This window comes from Ambystoma mexicanum, chromosome 7p (assembly GCF_040938575.1).
Source record: "Ambystoma mexicanum isolate Mex_15411 chromosome 7p, UKY_AmexF1_1, whole genome shotgun sequence".
Taxonomy (NCBI): domain Eukaryota; kingdom Metazoa; phylum Chordata; class Amphibia; order Caudata; family Ambystomatidae; genus Ambystoma; species Ambystoma mexicanum.
In genome coordinates this window covers 295,579,193-295,599,393 of record NC_090939.1, presented here as the reverse complement: position 1 = coordinate 295,599,393, position 20,201 = coordinate 295,579,193, and the positions used below count along the sequence as shown (strand labels likewise).

General features: G+C 54.3%; 1 protein-coding gene across 2 annotated transcripts in view; it reads right to left on the bottom strand.

Moving 5' to 3' along the window:
- Positions 1-20,201, bottom strand: part of CCT8 (chaperonin containing TCP1 subunit 8) — a 403,324-nt gene that overhangs the window by 23,077 nt on the left and 360,046 nt on the right. The gene's annotated exons all lie outside the window — the stretch shown is intronic.

The window sequence follows — 20,201 nt, the reverse complement described above, 5'->3', positions numbered from 1 at the left end:
TGCACCTTATATTTAACACCATTTTCATTTAGTGGCTGGTCACGCCTGTATGTGATATTTGCATGAAGGGAATAGTTTCTTACCTGTAACTCCATTTCTCCAGCATTGGTATCTTTCATGGATTCACGTGCTTAGAATATTCCCCGTCAGACTGGGACCCCTCGGTACACATATATAGCCTTTTCCTATAGGAAAACTTCCGACACTTTTGTGTCCCATCTACGTCCTTTTAGGACCCGCCTACGCATGCTCCGTAGGCCGTGCCAGTATAAGAGGCCCGCCCCCGCGGCTCCCCTTCAGATTTCGGCCCCTCCAAAGTAGGAAGGGTTAAACTTATAAATCAAATACATTGCATTCCGGGGAGGTTGGCGGGCGCATGAGAATCCATGAAAGATAGCAATGCTGGAGAAATGGAGTTACAGGTAAGAAACTATTCCCTTCTCCAGCATTGGATCTTTCATGGATTCACATGCTTAGAATAGATTGTAAAGCAGTAACACCTGAGACGGCGGTGAGAATGTAATGTAATATACCCTCACCATACTATACAATGCATATGTACAGTAGGAATAAGTTAATTCATAACCTTACCCACATAAAGTATACCGTCATCAAAAAGGTAGAAAACAGATTTTCCACAGCGTGGAGCTTACCTTACTGAAACAGATGGCGCAGGACAGCTCTTCCCATCTGCACCTCGTCCGCATGCTGCCTGGCAAGGCAGTAGTGGCGGGTAAACGTGTGGGGCACTGACCATGCCGCAGCCTGGCATATGTCCGTCAGTGGAATTCCTGCCCATAATGCTGCTGAGGAGGATGTTGATCTTGTAGAATGGGCTCTAGGATGTCCTTGCAGTGGCCTTCCGGCCTTGGAGTGACAAAACACAATCGTCGATGAGACCCATCGAGCCAATCCCCGTTTAGAGATTGCTTTTCCTCTCGTCGACGGACCATATGTGATGAACAGTTGTCGAGTAGACCTGAGTTCCTGTGTACGATGTAGGTAAAATTTCAGAGCCCTCTTAACGTCCAGGGTATGAAGAGCTTTTTCTGCTGTCGATGGTGTCGAAGAAAGTAGGGAGAACAATGGACGAGTGTTTGTGATACACTGTTGGAACTTTTGGGACGAACGTAGGATTAGTTGCCAGGACCACTTTGTCCTTCAAGAATCTTAGGTATGGCGGGTCTACGACCAGCGCTTGCAGTTCCGAGATTCTCCTAGCTGACGTGATAGCAATCAAGAATGCCAACTTCCACGATATGAATTTTATGTCGGACGTGGCCATAGGTTCAAAAGGCGGTTTCATTAAGCCTGCCAACACTGTGTTGAGACTCCAAGTTGGAGGGAAACGTTTTAATCGGGGGAAAAGTTCGAAATAAACCCCTCATGAAGTGTTTCACAAGTCTGTCGCTAAATAGAGGAGACGACTGCCTCTTCCTCGTGAACCTCGAGATGGCACCTTTATCGATGTGAAGGATAACCCCCTCTCCGGCAAGAGGAGCAGGTAAGGTAGAACTTGTTCCGGTGTCACCAACAACGGTTGTAGGCCTTGTTGTCCTCGACACCATTCACAGAACCTCTGCCACTTATAGGAGTCGGATTTGTTTGTAGAAGGGGCTCGAGCCGCCTACAGAATTTTTTGGCAATCCTCCGAAACGTCTAAAGCACCGAACTCTGAAAAGTCAGGAGCCAGGCTGTAAGGTTGAGACTGTCCGGGTCGTGATGCCACACCGTGCCTCTGTCCCGGGATAGTAGGTTCGGGACTCTCGGAAACGCTATAGGATGTTCCAGCGACAGGTGAAGCAGGTCGGAGAACCACGGTTGCCTCGGCCAGTATGGTGCCACTAGAATTACCCGGCAATTGTATCTGCGTATCCACTGTATTGTCCTCCGTATGACGGGGGAAAAGCAAAGGAACATGCCCGTCCATGGGAAGGAGAATGCCTCCCCCATGGAACCCTCTTGAGGCCATCTGCTTGCGAATTGCTCGCATTTCTTGTCGTCTTTGGTTGCGAAGGCGTCCAGAGGGGGGTGACCCCATTTCTCGAACACTTTCATCAGGTGAACTGTGTCCATTTCCCACTCGTGTATCTGGGCCATGCTTCTGCTGAGGGAGTCTGCTTGCGAGTTCCTCACTCCCGGGAGGTGGTGAGCCACGATAGAAATTTCGTGCTTTAATGCCCAATGCCATGTGTTCTGGGCCTCTATGGAAAGAGTTCTTGATCTCGTCCCTCCTTGTTTCCTCAGATAAAACATGGCCGTTGTATTGTCGGTCAGTACTCGTACTCGCGATCTCTTGATGTGTGGTAGGAATGCCTTCAGGGCCCATCGTACAGCTCTGAGCTCTAAAACGTTTATGTGTAGGAGTGACTCCGTTGGAGACCAGCGACCTTGCGTTTGGAGCGCACCCATGTGAGCTCCCCATCCGGTTAGGGACGCATCCGTGATTGTGGTTCGCTGAAACTGCGGTTCCTGTAGGGGTACACCGTTGTTCAGATTGTGGAAACTCTGCCACCACTGAAGGGTCCGAATCAGCTTGTCGTCGTCGATGGTTATCTTGTCTGACCAAGATCCTTGTGCCTGCGTCCATCGGACCGCGCGGAATTCCTGGACTGGCCTCATGAATAGGCGACAGTTTGCTACCAGATGGATGCAGGATGCCATGGCCCATAGGACCGAAACGTATTTTCTCACTGAGAGCCTGGTGTTTCGACGTAGTCGGCTCGCCAGCTGATTGAGTCTTGAGGTTCTGTCGAGAGAAGGTTTCACTAGCCCTAACTGGGTCTCGAACTGTGCCCCCAGGAATACCAGCGTCCTCGATGGCCGCAGAGAGGAGTTTATGGCGAATCCCAGCTATTGTAGAAGCTGCATGGTGGCTTGTAAACTTGTGCTGGTCGACGCTGGGGAGGATCCCCTTACCAGCCAGTCGTCGAGGTATGGGTATACATGGTGGCCTTGCTTCCTTAGCCAGGCCGCTACTGGAGCCAGGCATTTCGTGAACGTTCTGGCGGAGGTCTTGAGCCCAAAGGGAAGAACCGTGAACTGGTAGTGAGTCCGCCCTATTACAAATCTCAGGAATTTCCTGTGTTTCCGACACATTGGAATATGGAAGCACGCGTCCTGTAAATCCAGGGACGCTAGAAAATCCCCCTCTTGAACGGCGCGGATCACTTCCTGCAGAGTGAGCATTTTGAATTTTAGGCTCTTTAAAGACTTGTTGAGATCGCGTAAGTATGAAATGGGACGCCATTTGCTGTTCGGCTTTTTTACGACAAAGTATCTTGAGTAGACTCCTTGACCTCTCTGTGATGTTGGAACTAATTCTATCACGCCCTTTGCTAACATGAGTTACCTCTTGTTGGAGTATCCTCAGATGGGAATGAGCGGTAAACGCAGGTGGAATGTGCGGAGGGCTGTGTTTGAATTGGAGTGTCCGTTTCTTATAGTGTCCAGCACCCATTGATCCGTCGTTATTCGTTCCCATTCGTCGACATATGCTGACACTCTTCCCCCCCAGAACGGTGTGTTGTATGTCACTGCTGATCTTTATTTTGCTTGTCTCTCGACGACGACGGATAGGATGGTCTTTTCCTGGACGTCTGGAAGTTACGGTGTCGGTTTGCCGTTTGGGAAGCACGCCTGTATCCCTGGGAGGGGTAAGTCGACCTGGCAAAGGATCTGTCTCCAGACGCAGAGAATCTGGAATTACCTGAAGCCCCTCTAAAGGGACGAAAAGACCTGTAGCTTCGGCCACTCTGGAGGGCCCCCAATGAACGTGCCGTGTCCGAGTCCTCCTTCATTCCCTTTAGGGCTTCGTCCACTTTCTCACCGAATAGGAGGTCTCCCTCAAAAGGCATATCTAATACTTTGTATTGTACCTCTGGCCTGAAGTAGGTACACTTAAGCCATGACTGTCGTAATACGACCCTATTATTGACTTGCTTGAAGCCTGACTCAGCGAGGTCCACCACGGTGTTTATTGCGTGATTTGAGGCTTCCTCACCCTCTCGGACAAGTAACATCGCTGCCTTCCTATGCTCTTCCGGAAGATGATCAAGCAACGGAGCTAGCCTGTGCCACATCTCTCTGTCGTATCTGGCTACGATCGCCAGAGAGTTTGCGGCCTTTACTGTGGTTGCTCCCACGGATAGCACTTTTTTGCCAAAGGCATCCTGGCGTCTCGCTTCGTTGTCAGGCGGAGTCGTGCACTTGTGCTGGGCCTTCGCCTTTCTCGCCGCCGACACCACCGAGTCTGGCGTTGGTTGGGAGGACAAACACTTGGGGGTAGACTCTGGAGCCTTAAACTTTTTCTCGAGGCGTCCTTTCACTGCCGGCTCTGAAAAGGGGTGACGCATTGTCTGCAACCCCTCCTTCCACACGTGGTCTAGTATTGGTATTGAGAACACAGACCTCCTTCTCTTACCCATGTGGTCGAACAAAAAAATCCTTTTTCTGTTCTTCCTGGGACGAACCAAATTCTTTACACGCCTTCTCCATCATAGAATGAAATGATGCAATGTCGTCCGGAGGGGACGGGTGAGCTGGGCTTCTAGGGGTTTCCAACTCCACCTCCGACTCCCAGGTTGGATCCCTGGAGGGGGATGATGAGATATCCGACATGGCTCCCCTGTCAGACTCCGAATCTGGCAGCTCACCTTCCTCTTGTGCCAGTGCTGAGATTGGCGTGCGTAGGTGCGTCAGCGGACGGGACGGGCCCGGCTCGTCGACGGGTGACTGGCAGGTTTGCCTGAGGTAGTCTCTGGTCCAATGACTGTAGCAAGGACTGAAGCGTGGACAGAATTTCCAGCGACAAAACAGATTGAGGATTGAGAAGAGGGGCAGATACCGGTACACCGGATCCCCTCGACGACATGTCGGCCACTCGTAGCCCTAGGTCTGCTGGGCCAGCTATTCTCTCGCTCTCGTCCTCCGAGGACAGAACAGCCTGTTCTTGTAGTAAAGTATCCGGGGGGGGGGTCAGATCAAAAACTTCCAGCCTCCAGGCCTCCTGTAGAACCCCGTCGACGGGGCCATCGTCGCCGCCGTTGTCGGTGAGACGGTGGATGCCACCTGCATCAGTGGCAGGGGGGAGGCCGATGACTGGACCGCCGTCGACGACGGTGACTTAGCAGGCGGTTTAGGCGGTCCCGCCTTTTCCACGCTTGGCCTGCTTTTACTCGACTCTCGACTCGTGGTCGATCGATGATGATCGCCCGAGGAGGATTTCGGCCTTTCCTTTTCGTGCTTTTTTGATGAAGATGATTTTTTTGACGAGGAGTCTCTCGCTGAGCGACTCCCAGTTGACTCTTTTTCCGTCGGTCGAGATTTCTTCGCCGGTGGTTCCGACGAGGAAGCGCGGCGTGATGTTTTTGCCGATTGTGTGGAGCCTACCTCCGAAGGGGGGTATGCCCCCGCTCCATCATTCAGCCATGCCACCAGCCGTCGACTCCGGTCTTTGAGGGTTTTTTGAGAAAACCCTTTGCATATGTCGCAGTTATCAGCCGAATGATGAGGGTGGAGGCAATATATACAATCCATATGTCTGTCCCCCTCGTAAACTTTTTTCAAGCCGCACACGGACAGAACAGCGCTTTTCCAGACATGGAGGACATTTTCTCTAACTCCAACTCCAGGTATACAACCTTGTACAAAATAGTAAGACAACGTGAGGAGATCCCACTACTTTGGAGACGGTTGAAATCTGAAGGGGAGCCGCGGGGGCGGGCCTCTTATACTGGCACGAACTACGGAGCATGCATAGGGGGGTCCTAAAAGGACGTAGATGGGACACAAAAGTGTCGGAAGTTTTCCTATAGGAAAAGGCTATATATGTGTACCGAGGGGTCCCAGTCTGACGACGGGGAATATTCTAAGCATGTGAATCCATGAAAGATCCAATGCTGGAGAAAAAAGCTTTCTCAGTGCTATAGCGCTTAGAAGTCTTGCCTTATTGTAAAGCGCTTGAGGGGTGCAGGAAGGTGCCAGCCAAGGCGCTAGCTCCTCGCCAACACCACACCTACCTTGATTGCTGCTGGTTGACGGCTGGCCCTCCCCTGCTGACACCTGCAGACAGTTTGGAAGCCGCCAATGTGGGAGCCTCCCTTTGCCTTGGGACCCTTAACCCCAGGGGCTGCACAGGCAGAGGGCTGCCCTGGGAAGAACTGTTAAAATGCGGGGCTCACCCAATCAGGGAAGGGGGGCAGGATGGAAGGAGTTATACTAGATGAACAAATGGGTCCAGAGAGGGTCGGGCAGCAGGGAACGCAATCGGGTGGGGATATTATTTAAAAACCAATACAAACGGCCCAGATTGGTCCCAGGGGCCTTTCCACTCACCTGTGAAGGCCAGAAAAATTGGCTTGCAGGCTGTTAGGGAGAATTCTCAGAAATGTGCCAATTCCCTCCACCTTAGAAACACCCAGCAACTTTGCTGGATTTTGAGGACTTAATTGTTTTAACCTGGGGAGAGCGAGACTTTTCCCCCACTCGCTCATGTGTTTTAATGTGATTTTGAACTCGGTTTCTTTTGGTTGTGGAGTCTGACAAACGCCACAGGCATCTTTTACATTGTGTCACACAGCACCTTCAGTGCACAGGGAAGTCTTTAAGATTTCCCAAAGGTTTACATATCTTCGCTGGGATAAACTGTTTCCCAGAGTAGTAAAGTGAAATTGACTACTTACATTTGTAACTTTCTAGACCCAGCACACACTATCTTACAATAAGGTGCAGGAGCGGTTACCTAGTATACCCTTTGTCTAGTCTCATGTAAAATTAACTACCATGGTGTGAATTTACCACAGAATGTGTTCACAGCTGCAGTGAAGCACCCAAGGGTGCCATTTTGTCAAAAGGTCCCTGGTCTCCTTTTTTCGCATTTCTTTGTGGAAAGGTCCTTGAGATTTACTCTGCGTGCCAAACCAGGTTTGGTCCCATTGTTCGATTTCCCTTTGATGGGATTCATGAGTGAAATCTGCCTCTGGCTCCAGGGTGCTGGGTGACTGACAGCTAGGCTGGAATGAATGGGAGAGAACTGAATAAAAGGTGCAGCTTTTGGCTTGGAAGGCAGTGTCGACCACTGGACGAAGGAACCGAAGAACTTGAAGAGGACGCCTGCTGCAACTACTGTACGGTTGGAGAAGGAGCAGCGGCAAATAGATGTTTTAGAACCACTTGTCCCACCTGTGTATCTGCTTTGGAATGTGTGTCAATGCAGTAATGCTTAGTGAAGGCATGTACTGAGCTCCATGTAGCTGCTTTGCAAATGCTGTCTAGGGGGACATTTGCGATAAAGACCAGAGTAGCTCCAGTGCTCCTTGTGGAGTGAGCTCTTGATGTAAAAGGCAGTGTTTTGTTAGATAACGAATAGCACAATTAAATACATCTTACTATCCACCTGGAGATGGCATTTTTCGAAATGCAGTCTCCTTCTCTGCCTGGTGCTATGGAGACAAACAGTTGATCTTTTTTCCTAAGCGGTCTGGTCTTGTTTACGTAGTAAAGAACTGCCCTCCTTACATCTAGAGTGTAAAGTTTCACCTCAGCAGAGCTAGTTGGTTTTTGAAAGAAAGCTGGAAGCTAAATGGATTGGTTCACGTGGACTTTAGAAGAACAAGTTACTTTCTTACCTGGTAACGTTCTTTCGATGGGATGGTCCGACGACGTATTCCATATCTATGACATGTAATCACCACAGCTGTGCTGCTTCGGAAACTTTTTTCGGCGTCTGCGTCCTGCGTCGATGCGCCGTCGTCGAGGACCTCCTCCGACGTCATCCGATGTGATAAGTAGGACGCACAACGCCCGTAGCCTCAGTTGTTTTTTCCCCAGAACGTGTGCCATTAGTCAACTGCCAGTCAGACACAAAGCCTTGCGGAACGTAAGCTGCAATCGCAAAAGAAATTCTGCAGCGGGGAAGGCAGGGCGGGAGCGACATGGAATACGTCGTCGGACCATCCCATCAAAAGAAAGTTACCAGGTAAGAAAGTAACTTGTTCTTCGAGGGGATTGGGTCCTCCGACGTATTCCATATCTATGACAGACTCCCAAAGCAGTACCAGAGCAAGGAGGAGGGAAAGAATTTAGAATAGCCAATCAAATAGCAGAGCAAAGGACCGCCTTGCCAAAGGCCAGATCCTGTCCTCGGATGGAATCGAGGGAATAGTGACGTACAAATGTATGTACTGAAGCCCAGGTTGCTGCATCACAGATGTTGCGAATAGGAACACCCCTCTGCAGGGCAGTAGATGCAGCCATACCCCTGGTAGAATGGGCCCACAAGCCAGCCGGTGGGTCCTTACCCGCCAAGCGGTAACACTCCGAGATGGCCAAAATAATCCAGCGAGACAGTCTGTTTCGTCACAGCTTGCCCCAAACACTTTCCAGCGTAACCAATAAAGAGTTGATCGTCCACTCTGACCCGGGACATGCGTGAAACATAAAAGCTTAAAGCTCTCCTAGGATCAAGCCTATGGAGCCTCTCCTCTTCCTTACCAGGATGTGGAGGAGGACAGAATGCCGGAAGAACAACCTTCTGGTCCAAATGAAATTCCGTCACTACCTTCGGAAGAAAAGAAGGACGAACTCTAAGGACAACCCTGTCCTTGTGAAATACAGTGAAGGGTGGCTTAACCGAAAGTGCCTGTAACTCACTCTGCGAGCGGAAGTAACCGCAACTAAAAACAGTTTTCAGAGTTAACAGCCTCAAAGGGCAAGAATGTAAAGGCTCAAACGGAGCACCCATAAGAAACTTAAGAACAAGGTTTAAATCCCAACTGGGCACCAGGAAAGGTGACAGAGGGAACACATTAGTGAGCCCTTTCAGAAACTGTGAAATTAAAAGGGATTTTAAAGTAAGAACACTCTTCAGACGAGCGCTTAAAGATGGACAGCGCCGCCAGGTAACCTTTAATGGTACTCACTTGCAAGCCCCTGTGGGCCAAAGAAAGTAAAAAGGACAGAACCATGGGGATGTCACATGCAAAAGGATCCACATTCTGAACTCTGCACCAGTCGCAGAACTTACGGCAACGGTACAGAGACTTTGTTGCTGGCCTTCGGGCCGAAAGCAACACCTCCATCACGTCTTCAGGGAGGTCCCAATCCTTATACCTCAACCTTTCAGAAGCCAAGCGTGAAGGTTGAGGGATCTGACCTCTGGATGGAGAACCTGACCCCCCTCCCGTGAGAGCAGATCGTCTCGGTAGGGAAGACGACGTGGAGGGCAGATGGACAAGTCGAGAAGGTCCGGGTACCACGTCCTCCGAGCCCACGCCGGAGCAATGAGGATCATCCGGGAACCGAACTTCCGTAACCTCCGCAGCACTTGCGGGATGACGGGGACTGGAGGAAACGCATACAGCAGCGGGAATGACCACTCCACCACGAACGCGTCTCCTAAGGCTCCTTTTGGAGGAAATTCCCGCGAGCAAAACCTTTCGCACTTCCGGTTGACACTGGAGGCGAAGAGATCCACTTGAGGGGTCCCCCAAAGGGCAAACATCTCCAGGAGAATCTCCTGAGCCAACTCCCACTCGTGAGAGATCGCGCTCTGCCTGCTCAGAGCGTCCGCCGTCACGTTTTCGTCTCCGGCCAGATGAACTGCCGAGATCGAAACTTCCTGCTGGATGGCCCAGAACTCGAGCTGCATCGCCTCCCTGCACAGAGGAAGTGACCCTGCCCCCCCCTTTTTGTTGAGGTAGTGCATGGCCACTGTGTTGTCCGTCAGGATCAGGACACTCTTTCCTCGCACAGTCGGCAGAAAAGCCTTCAGGGCTAGCCCGACGGCCCTCAGCTCCAACAGATTGATATGGAGTCTGGACTCCGAGGGAGACCAACGACCGCTGACTGTCAGCCCGTTGGCATGAGTTCCCCATCCCGTGAGGGATGCATCCGTCACGATCGTCACCTCCGGCCAGGGAAGCCAAAATTGAGCCCCCATCATCAAGCTGCCTTCGACGGCCCACCACAGAAGGTCCCGAGCGACCGAGGGCGGCACCTGAACCGGGTCCGACATCCTGCGTCTTGAGTGCCCACTGCAAAGATCTCATCCGCAGGCGAGCCTCTGGCACCAGAAGAATGCAGGATGCCATGAGGCCGAGCAACCTCAAGAACTCGAACGCTGGGAGCGTCTGGGCATGCTGAAACTTGTGCACCATCTGCTGAATGTGAAGGAACAAGTTACTTACCTGTAACTGTTGTTCTCCAGCATGGGTCTGGCATGGATTCACATGCTCATGAATATTCCGTCGTCAGGCTGGGAATCCTCGGTAAAGAAAAAACCAGTATCAGTTTCGTTTTTGATCTGTCTTTCGTAGTAATAACCAATCACTGGTCTCTGCGTCATACTGACCACAGCCAATGATTGCCCTCTACCTAAGCCCCGCCTCTGGCAGCCATCTTCAGATTTGGAAGCACGTGAAGTGGCAGTATGACCAAGTGAAGAGCCGCAGAGGGGTAGGCGGGAGGGTTCGCATGTGAATCCATGCCAGACCCATGCTGGAGAACAACAGTTACAGGTAAGTAACTTGTTCCTTCTCCAGCATGGGGTCTGGCATGGATTCACATGCTCATGAATAAAGAATACATAGCAGTACACACATGCACAACCACGGGAGGTGGCAAAGGCTCAACATTAAGCATTACATCAAACTCAACATTAAGCATCTTACCTCCTCACCAGGCTCACCTCAGGCGAACAGGTTGCGCAGCACTGCTTGGCCGACCCTGGACTCCTCCCTGGAGTCCCGATCGACGCAGTAGAATTTCGTGAAGGTGTGCGTCGACCTCCACGTAGCAGCCCTACATATGTCCAGCAGGGGCACACCAGAAAGGAACGCCGTGGTAGCTGCGATCGCTCTGGTGGAATGGGCTCTCGGACGGCCAGGCAGCGGTCGGTTTGCGAACCGATGACAGTACATGATACAGCCGGAGAGCCATCTGGAAACGGAAGCCTTCGAGAGTGCTTTCCCCTGATTGACAGGTCCAAAATTCACAAAGAGTTGTGACGTCTTCCGAAAACACTTCGTGCGGTCCACGTATAACTTTAGCGCTCTAGCCACATCCAGCGAGTGTAAAGTCCTCTCAGCCGGCGACGAAGGCGACGGGAAGAACACAGGCAACACCAAGGGTTCGTTGAGGTGGAAGTCCGACGGCACCTTGGGCATGAAGGAGGGGTGTGTCCTGAGCACTACCCTCGTGTCGTGAAAAGTCAAGTACGGGGCCTTGCAGGAAAGGGCCTGGATCTCTCCCACTCGTCGTGCGGAGGTGATGGCCACAAGAAACGCTGTTTTCCACGACAGAAACTTCAATGGGGCCGAGTGCAGAGGTTTGAACGGAGGTCCCATGAGCTTGGTCAGCACCACGTTGAGCTCCCACGCCGGGGCCGGAGCCTTCACCGGCGGGAACGATCTGAACAGTCCCTTCATGAACTCTTTCACCAGACGATGAGACCACAAGGACGTCCGCCCCGTGGTTCTGGTGTATCGGGAGATTGCAGCAAGATGAATCTTGATGGACGCGTGTGCCAGTCCAGCTTTGGCCAGCGTCAGCAGGTACGGCAGTACTTGGGGAGCCGTAATCCGTAGAGGGTTAATCTTCTGTGCGTGGCACCAGACAGAGAACCTCTTCCATTTGTGTCCGTAGCATTTCAGAGTCGAGGACGCCCTGGCCTTTGCAAGAACCTCTCTGCAGTCGGCCGGTATGTCGTATCCTCCAAACTCTAGCGCTGCAGGAGCCAGGCCTGCAAGTTCAGCGACTTCGGGTCGTGGTGGAGGATGGCGCCTCCTTCCCTGGAGAGTAGGTCCGCGTCCCCGGTAGCTTGATTGACGGGGATGCTGACAAGTCCAGAAGGTCCGGGAACCATATCTGCCTCGGCCACGCAGGTGCGACGAGGATCATCCTGCACCGTGACCTCTTGAGCTGGTTGATGAGCCGGATCAGCAGTGGCAATGGAGGGAACGCGTAAAGGAACAGGCCCTCCCAGGGGAACGAGAAAGCATCGCCCACGCTCCTCGCCTGGGGAAACCTGCTGGCGAACCTCCGGCACTTGGAGTTTGTCGCCGTCGCGAACAGGTCGATCTGGGGTGTGCCCCACCATCGGAAGAGGCGATCCACTAGATCCTGCCGTAGTTCCCACTCGTGGCACGAGCGCAGCTCCCTGCTGAGTGAGTCGGCGATGTTTTTTATCCCTGCCAGATGAAACGGCACCAGAAATATCCTTTGGGCGACGGCCCAATGCCACAGGTCCTGCGCCTCCTTGGACAGTGCTGGGGACCTGGTTCCGCCCTGTTTCCTGATGTAAAACATGGTGGTGGTGTTGTCGGTGAAGATCCTCACCACCTTGCCCTTGAGGGACGGAAGGAAGGACCTGAGGGCCCAGAACACTGCACGGAGCTCCAGGACGTTGATATGTAGTGATTTCTCCGTCGGGAGCCAAAGGCCTCTTGCGTGCAGATTTTCGGTGTGCGCTCCCCACCCTTCCAGGGAGGCATCCGTGGTCACTGTCTCCTGGTGGGCTGGGGTCTGGAAGTCCATGCCCGCCGTCAGATGCGCGCGGGTGCCCCACCACCGGATCGCTCGTCGGAAACTCTCGTCGAGTGTGATCCTTTCCTCGAAGCTGCCCGTCGTTTGGATCCAGCGCGCGTCCAGGAACTCCTGCAACGGGCGCATCCGGAGCCTGCACAGGGGAATGAGGTAAATGCAGGAAGACATCATTCCGAGGAGGGACTTGATGGACCTCACCTTGGCCGCGTCGGCCACCAACATCCGTTGTACCTTGCCCAGGATGGCCCTGGTCCTCTCCTCCGACGGGGAGGCCAGAAGGGACACTGTGTCGAGCCTCGCTCCCAGAAACAGTGCGTCTTGCGCGGGTACCAGGTGGGATTTGGCGTAGTTCGCGGAGAATCCCAGGTCCGTGAGAAGCTGGACGGTCCTTGCCGTATGGTCCACGGCGAGCTCCCTCGTCTTGGCTCGGATGAGCCAGTCGTCCAGGTAGGGGTAGACGTGGATCCCCTCTCGGCTCAGCTGCGCCGCCACCGGTGCAAGGCACTTGGTGAAAACCCTGGGTGCCGACCGTAGTCTGAAGGGGAGGGCTTTGAACTGGTAGTGACGCCCTTGGACCACGAACCTGAGAAATTTTTGGTGCCCCCTTAGGATGGGAATATGGAAGTAGGCATCCTCCAAATCCAACGACGACAGGAAGTCCCCTTCCTCCAGCTGACCCAGGACGTGCTGGAGGGTGACCATCCGGAACTTCTGAGCCTTGATGAACTTGTTCAGACGTCGCAGGTCTAGGATGGGGCGCCATCCTCCCGTCTTCTTCTTCTTCACGAGGAAGTATCTAGAGTAAACTCCGGAGCCCCGAAGCCTCTTTGGGACGAGTTTGATGGCGCCCTTCCTGAGCATCGCCTTTACCTCCAGGAGATGCTGCGGGACGTGAAGCTCTTTCCTGGCCACGGGGGGGACGCGCGGGCACCTTCTTTGAAACTCGAGCGCATGGCCCCGGGCTAAGGCGTCCAGCACCCAACGGTCAGTGGAGATGGACTCCCACACGCTGACGAAGCTCGCCAGCCGGCCTCCCACCGGGGTGTTTCGGTGGGGGCCCGACCCCACGGCCGGTTCAATCCTGTTTCGACGAGGCTTTGCCGCCTCGACCTCCTTGGCGACGACGGCGGGGTCCGCCCGACTTACCTCGTCCCCTATAGGCCTCCTGAGACGACGAGCGGGCCGCTTGACGGTAGGTGGAGAACCCGCCGCCGGAACCTTTGGAGGCGCCCTTGCCTCCGCTGCTCCGAAAGGGCGGCCGTCGTTGTTGCAGAACCCCAAGGGCCCGGGCCGTCTCCGTGTCCGCTTTAGTGGCCTGAAGGGAATCGTCCACTGTTTTCCCAAACAGGTTGTTCCCATCGAACGGCATGTCCAGGACTCTGGTCTGTACGTCTTGACGGAAGTCCGTAGCCTTGAGCCAGCCACGCCGCCTAAGGCACACGCCGTTGCCCAACTGGCGGAATCCCGTATCGGCGATGTCGTCGCAATAGTGATGGCGTGGTCCGACGCCACCTCACCTTCCTGTAGGATCTCTAGGGCATCCGCCCTCTTGTCGTCCGGTAGGAAGTCCAGCAGGGGAGCCAGTTTGTACCATAGCTCCCTGTCGTAGCGGGCCACGATAGCCAAGGCGTTAGCCGCCTTAATAGTCGTCGCTGCAGACGAGATGACCCTGCGTCCCATAGAGTCCAATTTCTTTCCCTCGCCGTCCGGCGGGGAAGTCGATGTGGAGGCCGCACCCCCCCCCCCGCTTTCTTCCTGGCCGCCGCGGAGACGACGGAGTCCGGGGTAGGCTGCGCCCGGAGGCACTTCTTTTCGTACCGGTCTCTTCTAGCTGGCGTCGTGGAAGGGTTCTTGAGGAGGGCGAGGCCCTCATCCCAAATGTCGTCCAGTGGAGGCACCGCGAGGACTGTCTTCCTCTTGGCCTCGCGCCGTTGATAAAGGAATCCTTCCCTTTTCTTCTCCTCAGGGCAGAGTTGGAAAAGTTTGGATGCCCTGGCGATCATGGAGTGGAACGATCCAATCTCGTCGGGCGGAGAAGCCCTGGTGGGAGGTGACGACGGAAGATCCTCGTCGTAGACCTCGTCGTCCGTACCCGTCGCGGCCATGTCAGTCCCCGTATCATCCCCTCGAGTCGTGGACGGGGAGGAGGGCTGGACGGGGAGGAGGGCTGGACGGGGCGCGACGGCTGAAAAGGAGGTGGAGGGTGAATCCTTTTCTTGGGAGGAGGAACGCCAGAAGGTCCCGGTTCTGGGTCCCCCGACGGGAGTGGTTCCTCCGTTGGCAACGGTAGTCTCGTCCTTATCTCCGAGCACAAGGACTGTATAGCCAACAAAATGGCCGCCGAGTTGTCTTGCGGCGCTGGCAGAGGGGAATCCGACGGGCGATCAGGGGCCCCGTCGGCGCCCTCGACGATGTCGTTGTCACCTGCGTCGGGATCCATCCCGACGGGTCGGTCTTCTTCCACGCCGAGGCCGTGGCTTAAGACCTCGATCAGCTTTTCCTCCGAGGTTGAAGCCGAGTCTACGACGACATCCTGCCCCCCCCCTTTCTTCTCCGCCGGAGGTTTCACGGGGGTCCTATCGATGGGCATAAAGGAGGACTCCCTCCGAGGTGGCAGGGAGACTCTGGGCCCCGAGGTCGCCACCACTGGCGCAGCCTCCACAGTCTGAGCCAGGGCCGCCGCGACAGTCTCGATACAGGCCTTGGCCGGATGGATTAAGGCCTTCACCACCCTAGGTGCGCTCACCGCCTTATCCTTGAGGGGGGGGGGGACACTGCCTCGCTCCCCCTCCGATGGGGCCTTCGAGCTCGACCGGGGCCTCTCCAGGAGCTTCGCCGGGTGCTCGGCCTTCCTCTTACCCGACCCAGAGCGTTGGCTCGTGGTAGATGGTACCGGGGAGGGTGCGCCCTGCCTGGCGCCCGTAGAGCCCGACCGTTCGGCGCTCCCGGTGCCAGCGGACTCGCGGTGCTTGGCCTTGTGTTGGACCCCCGTCGCCGGGGCGTCCTCAAAGGTCTTAGAAGACCGCTCAGATTTCTTCCTCTTCTTCTCGCCGGACGGGCTCTTCCCTTCCAGCCAGTTGGCGAGACGTTGATGGCGGCCCTTCATGGTCCGCTCCGACATGTTGCCGCAAAACGCACAGTCCTTCTCCACGTGCGTCTTGTCCTCATGTAAGCAGTAAAGACAAAAGGAGTGTTCGTCCTCCTTAAAGACGTTCTGCAGCTGGCATCCAGGGCAGACCCTGAACAGCTTTCCGGGCGTCGAGCTTCCCTTCTCCTGGGCCATGTCCGGGACGGGCCTGAGAAACTTCTGGAGTCCTCCAAAAGCGTAGCTCGACGAAATCTTCACCCTTGAGGGGCGCAGACGTATCCGACACGGGTCCCCGTTGATCGGATGGAGAGTCGGTGGAGCTTGAGGCTCTTTTGACCGAAAAAAACAAAGTTTTTGAGAAAAAATGTGAAAAAATAGCACTAACGCTCGAGAGCAATAGCACGAGGATCCCAACACATGAACGTGCGGTAAAAATCTGAAGATGGCTGCCAGAGGCGGGGCTTAGGTAGAGGGCAGTCATTGGCTGTGATCAGTATGACGCAGAGACCAGTGATTGGTTATTACTACTTAAGACAGATCAGAAACGAAACTGATACTGGTTTTTTCTTTACCGAGGATTCCCAGCCTGACGACGGGGAATATTCATGAGCATGTGAATCCATACCAGACCCCATGCTGGAGAAGAGCCCTCACCTGGGGAGGAAAACACTGCCCCAGGGAAGTGTCGAGCACTGCTCCGATGTACTGGAGCCGCTGTGTTGGCGTCAAATGGGACTTCTTTAAATTGAGGGAGAAGCCCAGCCTGTGAAGGGAGTGGCAGGTGACGGACAGATGATCCAGGACTTGCTTGGGAGAGCTCCCCCTGATCAACCAATCGTCCAGGTAGGGGTAGACTTGAATCCCCCTCTTGCCGGAGATGCGCTGCCACCACCACCATGACCTTGGTGAAAACCCTCGTGGCGGAGGTCAATCCGAACGGCAGGACACGAAACTGAAATTGCCAGTTGCCAACCTCGAACCTCAGGTACTTGTGCTTGGGATGGATCGGCACATGGAAGTAAGCATCCTTGAGGTCGAGTGACACCAACCAGCCCTGAAGCTGAAGGGCCTGGAGGACTTGAGAGAGAGTAACCATCTTGAACTTGTCCTTCCTGAGGAGTTTGTTCAAACCGCGCAAGTCCATGATGGGTCTCAATCCCCCGTCTTTCTTCGAAATCAAAAAATAAGGGGAATACCATCCCTTGTTCCTCTCCGCTACAGGCACCAGTTCTATGGCGCCTTTCTCCAGCGGGGCTTGAATTTCCTGCGCAAGGAGCGGATCCGGACTCTGCAAAGAGAGGTTCCCCGGTGGATTGTCGCGAGGCCTGTGCCGAAAGGGAAGACAGTAGCCGTGGGTTATGATCTCCAGAACCCACACATCTGAAGTAATGGCTTGCCAATCTACAAGATGCTGTGCCAGCCTTCCCCCAACCGGCGAACCATGGGACATGGCCTCATGACTGAGTGGGAGCTGCTGCGGCGTTACCTGAGGGCAAAGAGGCAACTGCCCAAGCGGCCTTGGCACCACGGGTACCCTGTCGTCCACCTCTGGTACCCCTGCGCTGGCCTCTGACTGCCAGCTCCTCTCGCTTTACTGAAGGACGTGTAATAGCAAAAGGAACCACCCCTCCACTGCTGTCCCCTAGGACGAAAAGGCGGAGGTTGGCGAACTGCAGCGCCCAACGACTTCGCTGCAGCTTTTGAGGTCTGCAACCTCTCAAGGCTCTCGTCAGCCTTGCTGCCAAAAAGGTGTTCACCGTCAAAGGGCATGTTGAGGAGCCGGGACTGCACATCAGGAGCAAACCCCGACTTCCGCAACCACGCAAACCTGCGTATCACGGTGCTCGCCGCCATGGACCTACTGACGCATTCAGCCAAGTCCAAACCCGACTGAACGGACTCACATGGCATCCTTACCATCCTGGACCATAGCAAGGAAACCATCCCGTTCGTCCCCTTCGGGAATATGTTCAGCCGCTAACGCAACACAGTTCCACAGAGTGTGTGTGAAACGAGACAAGGCACAAATGGAGTTGGCCGCCTGAAGCGCCATACCACCAGAAGAAAACACTTGCTTCGCCCAGCCATCAAAACGTTTGTCGTCCCTATCAGGAGGGATGGTAGGGTACGACGCCTGCTTTGCCGGGGCCACCTGCACCACCAAACTCTCCGGAGTGGGGTGCCTGGTCAAGTAGCAGGGGTCGCTACTGGCTGGACGGTATTTTCGCGACAAGGATCTGCCCACCGCCGGGAGACTCTCCGGAGCAGTCCAAGCCGCCGCCACCCTTCTCTGTAAAGCCATATGGAACCGCAGTACCGGGTCAGATGGGGGACCAACATCAAGGATGTCCGTTAGATCATCCTGCACAAACTCCCCTGGGGGAGCAGACCATCCCAAGTAATCAGAAACCCTAGCCATAATGCGCCGGTACGAGGAATCGGCATGAGAGCCAGGCTCAGGCCTACAAAACTCCACCTCCGGAGAGGTGTCCAGTGCACTGGCATCATGCAGTGACTGCCTCAAATCGTCAAACTGACTATGGCCCGAGACAATTTCATCTGGAACCTGACTAGGAACCAGGCCATCAGAATCCTCATCCGCCTCTGAAATATATTCCAGGTGGCGAAAAGAAGGTACCCGAGAGTGCGTGCTCTTAACCAGAGCCTTCCTAGGGGGTTCCCCCGTGCCACGGGGTACCTCCGACACGAAAGGCGTCGAGCGAATCGGCGCCGGCGTCAGATGCAGCGCCGCCAGCATCGGCGGCGTCGACACAGCCCTCGAAGCCGGAGCCCCGAGCGTGTCCTTCGACGACCTGAGCGTCGACGGCTTCGACGACTTCCTCGGAGCCTCGAGAAAGCCTGTCGACGCCTCAGACGTCGATGTCTTCCTCGAAGACCTCACAGGTGCACACGATCTCGAACGCGTCGAGGACCGGGACCTGGAACGGGTACGTCGAGAACGAGTCTCCTTGTCCGAATGGGACCTCTCCCGTGACTCGTGCCGACCACTCTTGCGAGCGGTGTCTCTCGACCTCTCATGACCGACCCCACTCGGGGGCGCGGACGGCTTAGTACCCTGCGACTCGAGAATCGCCAGCATTTTCTTCCCGAAGGAAGCCCATTCCTCCGGCGTCGCACGGCTGGTGGGGTAAGCGACGTGCCGGGCAGAGTCCTCCGAAGAGGACCTGGAAGACGACCGGTGTCGGCGCTTCCGAGAATGCCTCGAAGAGGCTGAGGAGTGGCGAGACCGACTCCTAGAAGGAGACCCACGAGACTTCCGACGATGACGCAGAGAGTCACCCCTCGAATCATCTGTCGAAAGCCCTGCAGACTTCCGACTTCCGGGGCTTGGACACCCGACCTACCGACAACAACTTCTTACGTTCTTGTAAGGCTTTGGACATGAGTGACTGGCATTCGATACAGTCATCCGTGTCGTGGGCCTCCCCGAGGCACCAGAGGCAGGCGTCGTGCGAGTCCGTCACCGACATCTTGGACTCACACTCCGCGCACTTCTTGAAGCCCGGACGCGGGGTCGAAGACATCTTCACACGAAGGATTTTCACAAAAACAAACAGGTTTGAAGAACCGAGAAGAACAGGACTCCAAAGAGTCAAGGCGTTAACCGAGATTCACGAAGCAACACGTTCGCGGAAAAAACGGAACTGAGGCTATGGGCGTCGTGCGTCCTACTTATCACATCGGATGACGTCGGACATCGGAGGAGGTCCTTGACGACGGCGCATCGACGCAGGACGCAGACGCCGAAAAAAGTTTCTGAAGCAGCACAGCTGTGGTGATAACATGTCAGATATGGAATACGTCGGAGGACCCAATCCCCTCGAAATGAATTTAGGGGCGAACCTCGGATGAGTACGTAAAACCAATTTATCTTTATGTATGATAAAGAAAGGGTCCTGCACTGTTAATGCTTGCAATTCACCAATCTTCTTATGGAAGTAATAGCCATTAAGAAGGCAGTTTTGTATGTCAGGTGTTTAAAGTTTGACTTGCGCATAGGCTCGAATGGGTGCCCCAGGAGCTTTGCCAACACTATATTGAGATCCCATCCTGGTGGTGGATTTGAAATAGGATGGCAGAGTCTTTTGACTCCGTCCATGAATGCTTTAATGACTGGAATCTTCAACCACAATACCTTGCTTTGAGAGGTGGTATAAGCTGATAAAGCCGCCAGGTGGAACTTTATAGAGGAATACTAACCCAGAGTCTAACAAGTGGAGCATATAGTTGAGAATGTGAGAAGGAGTACATTCTATGGGGTTTGTTTGGACTGGCACCAAATTACGAATCTCTTCCACTTGTTGAAATAACAGTGTCTAGTGTTAGGTTTTCTCATCTCCTTGAGGATACCCATACACTGCTGTGTTAGATTAAGGTGTCCGAACTCTGACTTCAGGAACCATGCTGCAAGGTTCATTGAGTGTGGCTGCAGGTGTACCGTTGTTCCTCCGTCTTGGGTTAATAGGTTGGTTAGGTATGGGAGCTTGATGCGAATCGCACATCGCCAGTTTGCGCAGATGCAGATACCATGGTTGTCTCCCCCACATAG